At 32.6% G+C, this 5790-nt stretch overlaps 1 long non-coding RNA gene across 10 annotated transcripts; it reads right to left on the reverse strand.

Moving 5' to 3' along the window:
- LOC107623805 lies at window positions 518–4833 on the reverse strand. Of its 10 annotated transcripts, none has more exons than XR_001616636.2 (9): window positions 4678–4833; window positions 4041–4129; window positions 3921–3967; window positions 3668–3697; window positions 3474–3557; window positions 2587–2677; window positions 2222–2308; window positions 1058–1101; window positions 523–721 (listed from the first exon to the last, which is right to left on the reverse strand). It is a non-coding gene; the product is annotated as an uncharacterized LOC107623805 (long non-coding RNA). The 10 variants fall into 10 exon arrangements; XR_001616634.2 differs by having other exon boundaries at window positions 2587–2740; XR_002355101.1 differs by having other exon boundaries at window positions 2587–2776.

Consider the following 5790-nt stretch of genomic DNA (forward strand, 5'->3'; position numbering starts at 1 on the left):
TGAGGTTAATACGGCGGTTTTTTTAGGGTTAAAATGGCGGTTTGTAACCGCCATTATTTCCGTATAAAATGGCGGTTTCTGAATTGTTTAAAATGGCGGCTATAACCGCCGTTTTTACCCTGACAGAGTGACGTTTTGGTTGGTTAAAACGGCATTTTTGGATAGGTTAAAACGGCGGTTTGAACCGCCATTATTACCCTGACAGAGTGGCGTTTTTGTTGGTTAAAACGGCGTTTTTGAACCGCCATTTTTACCCTGACAGAGTGACTTTTGGTTGGTTAAAATGGCATTTTTGAAATGCTGTTTTTACCCTAACAGTGTCATTTTTATTAGTTAAAATGGCATTTCATGTTGTTTAAAATGACAGTTACAAACTGCTATTTTTACTGGATAAAAATGACATTTTTAATCGTTTAAAAAGATAATTTTTACCGTGTTAAACAAATATTTTTTTATTTAAAATTTCACAATAACAAGAAATCATAACTCATCAACAAAATATTACATAACTCATAAATAAAATATTAAACATAATATATAATTTTTTAGTATTGAAAATAAAAAATAATAACTCCTATACAAAAGTATTGAAAGTCTTAATATGTAACTCTTAATACATCAAGTCTCTATCATAAAAAAATCACGCTTCTCTATTATTCGCTTCAAAAGATCTACTTTCTAACTCTTTTGGCGATGAAATCCCACTCTCTTGATCCAATTCCTACAACAAAAATATAATTTGAAAACAAAATAAAAAAGAATAAATAAATAAACTATTAACTTGCACAGCACAAAATAAATTTAAACAAAAAATGAGAATTAAGAACAGCCAAACAATAATATTGTTTATATATCCATGTATATAACATAGTGGCCAGTGAAAGAAATCAAAGGATTTGATCTGCAGGAGCAATATGATTATGCATATATCCATATATAAAATCTAACAGTTAACAATATAAAAAGGGAAAATGGGAGAAGAAAAAATGCATATATCCATACTTCCAGGCACACTTCCATCAGCTTGCCTCTCAAAAACATGAGTTATATGGCTCACCTAATCACTTCTAGCAATTTGCTTTGATACGTGTTGCCAAGTACCTGTAAATGTAGAATTAATTTCAGTTTAAATCCTACTTTCTTTGAGAAAACTTAAGAGGATTAATTAGCATACAATCTTTGTTCTCATATGATCAACCCAACAATTTAATACACACTGCATATATCCCCACTCATCTTTTTATCACATATAAATGCATAGTGACTAATCTTATACGTGAACTCAGTATTTTTGTATAACAATTCAGAATATTAGTGGTATTAATTCATTATTTTCCTTAATAATTGATATCTGAAAAAAATATGATTCAATTGTAGTTATTAATTCAAAAAGATATTGGTGTCCTATAAAAGAACTCAAATTCTAAATGTTTTGTATATGCTAATGGCCCTAATTGTTAACGGATAGATCAAACCTCCTTGTTGATGGTGAGTTTATGTGAAACATTATGTCTTCAAATGTAAATTAATTAAAAACTATGCACTAATCTAAAGAAGCCGCTGCTCTATCTGTAGTTTTCACTGTCCGATACATCTGCATTAAAATTTGTGCATCATGCAACAACATTATTAGACACAATAATAATACCACTATATCTAATTAATTAAATTAAGCATATTATTATCCGTAAGTAATAATAATAAGTAAGGAAGCTTAATTAATTATTTGTTGATGACCACAAGATTAAGAAATGGGACACACACTAATAATAAAAATAAGTTGAAACTTGTAAGTATTAAATTGAGATGCAGTGTGTACTTTCATTATTAACCGGATAATAATGATATTAATAATTTTTATATGACTTCTTCACAATGACTTCTTTACAATGCCTCAATTATTCCAATCGGAATGTAAAATCTTTATAACTTATCAACAAAATTATATTGATTATGGATAAGAAGCCCTTTTCCTTGAAGTCTAACAACTAGTCAATTGAATGTATCAAAAACTCAAAATTATAATTACGATGTTTCTCTAATTGAAACAACTATAGCTAAATATTTCATTCCTTTAAAATTGTCTAATATTACCTACAATTACTGAACATGCATGGTTCTCATATGCATGAACATAACCTTCACTTACACAATAAAATTACCTCGAACATAAAATGTAAAGTTCTTTTTCAGGATTAAAGAAGATGCCAAATTTACATACCATCAGGGGACCACTTAGGCTCAGTTGGAGATTCCACAAGTGAAGGATCACTCCCAGCAACACAGATAGATGCGCTTGTGGATCTCTCTGTATGGAACATTAAGATAATTAAACTCCAAGTTGAAAAATAACATATACAAATATCCCAAATCAATAACTCCAACTATCATCAGTACTTGAAAGCCAGATCCAATACACAAAATAAGAGCATAAATGGATAGTTAAAAAGAAAAAATCTTCTAGAGGGACTAAAATTTTTTTATAAGCCTGTATCTAAACAATGAATCAATGTAAGGAACAGTATACCAATACATTTGAAGTGTAATAGTTGGGATTTGAAAAGTGGATAGAAATCCATTCATCACCTTTATTTATAATACCATCAAGTACCAGCTGTTTGAACTTGTAACAAATATGGAAACTACTTGGCTTCTTTATATTTCTCCACTTCTGCTTCTGTTGTAGTGTTTCAGCAATATAATCCAAAATCAGACATACACCCACTGGTACTGGAGGTTTCTGATTACTCAAATATGCCAGATACACCAAATCATCCTTTGTAGAGTTCATAGATAGATTCATTTTGTTACATAGGAATGTAGAGGTAAAGTTTGTGTATGGAGTTGTTGACTCTCAAGACATGTACAAATAAGATACCAAAAATAAAGGTAGAACAAAATCTGAAACTACTAGCTGGTTTGTAAAAGTTAGAAAATATGAACCTTTAGAAGTTAGAATTTCACTCCATATTGAGATACCATTTCTGCTTCCATTGTTTCAAATAACGGAAATTCAATCATTAAACTTAATGATTAATGAGCAAGACACACAAAGAAAACACTAAAACTTCCAGAACCAAGTCTAGCAAATTCACCAACTAAGAACATAAGAATATGGAGAATAAGACTAACTAGTAAACAACAACTGCATCAAGAATGGTCCCCAAGCTCAAAAACTGCAATCTGAATGACCAAAACCCAACAAACCAATTGCAAAGTAACATCACCTACCAAACACAAGTTCAAATGTTCTGTAAAAAACAAAACTTAGCAAAGGATATGTGAAACCAGCTGGTAACAGCTCAGAAAAACAAATAAGAAGAAACCTTCACACGAGAAACAATAAGAAAGCGTTAATAGCACAGAAAACCAGCAATTCAATTATCACGTAGCAAATGAATTGTAAAAACAAAGTTGAAGATGGAATTAACAGAAATATATCGATGAAAGTAGAATCAGATTGAAAATATTACCCTAAGTGACCGGAATTGAAAAGAGAATAAATTTCCAGATTTGGGAATCACTGAAGCCCCCCTCTAGTCTTCGAGACTAACGACCTATGAAGAAGAAAACCCACGGAACAGGAAGAAAGAAGATTACAGAGAGATAAAGCTATAATTAGTTTTATAAAATTGAAGATAAATGTGATTAAGGAATTCTTCCATACCCTTTTTAATTCAATTTCAAATGCTTGCACCTGATATCAATACAAAATTAGTCATATAATTAATCATATCAAAATCCTAGTAAACAACAGAGCCTAGAGTATACATGTTGTGAACAGCTCAATCAATCACTATATATATATGAATGAGAACAAGGAAGAGATATAATTATTATTAATACCATTATCAAACAGCAGAAACAAAAGAAGAGTATGTGAAGAAATTATACTTTTAAATGTATTTTACTTTTAATACCTATCAAACGTCAATAGAATGCTTCAACACAAGACCCGATCGTGGAGCTGCAGAGAAACAAAAATCCCCAAAAATCAGCGACAAAAACAATTTTAAATTAATCTCCAAAGAAGGATTTACCGTCGTGGCTTTCTCTTTCTCTCTTTCTATAAATGAGCGATCTGACTATCTAGCTTTCACGGCCTTTCTGGTACCATGTTTTCGATTTTCTACAAACAAACAAAGAAGAGAGGTCAAACGGTGATAATAATTAATTAATTAATAATTATTAATTATTGTGAATAAATAACGAGCATGGAAATTGGGAAATCAGTATTTGACGAAACTTCATGTACATATTTATTGATCAACGATTTAAAATTACAATTTTAAATAATTAGGGATTTTAAAAAATGACAATGATTAACCAACACAAGATATCGGTGAAAACGACGACGATTGCAAAAACTGCGAAACACAGTGAAAATTCAAACGAAAAGAAGAAGAAGAAAAGTTGCACTAGTGGATCTGGATTGACTTAGGTTGCATGGAGGTGAAGGATGAGAGAAATGGAGAAAGGAAACTGGGTGTGCAGTGTAGAGATCTATGAGTGGCTCACGCCTTGATCGAAATTCGTGAGATTTTCATTTAAACAAACCAAAAATCAGCAAAAATGAAGAAACCAAAACGAAGAAGCTCTCCGTGTAAAGAACTTGAGAGGGAGCTGCAGAGAAACAAATCAATAACTGTTTCAGTTTAACTTGAGAAGGAGAGGTACCTAGAGAAATGGTAACCGGCAGAGAGAGGAGAAGCCAGAGAGGGAAGAACGGCGTTGTCGGAGGGCTTCTTTACACGAAGGAGACGAAGGAGAGAGAAGGGAGATCGAGAGCACTGTCTGGATGTGTTTCGTTTAATGAGCTAGGGTTCCAGTTCTTTTGTTTTATATACGTGTGAAAATGGCGGTTCAAAACCGCCATAATCACCTAAACCACCACCAAACACAAAGTTAATTATGGAAGCAACTAACAATGCCATAATAACCGGGTATTACGGCGGTTCTTTAAAACCGCCGTAATATTAATGCCATTTTAAACTCTTTTTTTTGTAGTGCCATCTCTTCCCTTCCCCTTTCCCATCCTCTGCTCCACCTTCCAACTCCCCTGTTTCCAGGTTCATTTTCTTTTTCGTTCCAATTTCAATTTCATTTAATTAATTTTGTTTAGATTATTCTGTTTAGCCTGTATAATTAGCTTAGTTAGTTAGTTTAGTGTATCTAGGTGGTTAGCGAATCTGGGCTGAGTAATGGATTTAGGCCTATCTGAATTCTTACTGCTCTGTGGACTTGCTCTGTTTCATTGCCTTGCTCGTGTTATATGCTTGGCTTGCCATTATTGAGTATTTCTTTGCTCATGGATACTGGTTGTTTACTTGTTCATAACTGCTTGTTAGCTGATTTAGTTTAAATCACTCTCTAATGCTCTGCTGCTGCACTATTGGCTTGATTGCCCCAGTCATATGAACTCATAGATGATCTTTGTGCTTTTGACTTTTGATGAATTCATATGGAATCTGATTTGACTGTTTAAATTTGGGACTTAGCCAATGTACTGCTAAAATGCTGCCGGATTTTTTCTTAACCATATTTCTTGAATTGACATTGTTTGATGGATGTAACAAACTTCTATTTGATGATTTCTGTGTCAAATAGAATTGTGTCGTCTAAATGGTTTTGAAAATTCCTCAAGAACAGGTTCCTTGGTCATGCCTCTAATACTTTTTGCTTGCTTGCAATGCTACCTTGCATATATGCATTGCATGATTAAGAACTGAGCCTAATTTGCTTGCTTCACAAGATTGATGAGTTCTTCTATCTATGTGGCCACTGTGATTC

Source organism: Arachis ipaensis, chromosome B10 (genome assembly GCF_000816755.2).
Source record: "Arachis ipaensis cultivar K30076 chromosome B10, Araip1.1, whole genome shotgun sequence".
Classification (NCBI taxonomy): Eukaryota; Viridiplantae; Streptophyta; class Magnoliopsida; order Fabales; family Fabaceae; genus Arachis; species Arachis ipaensis.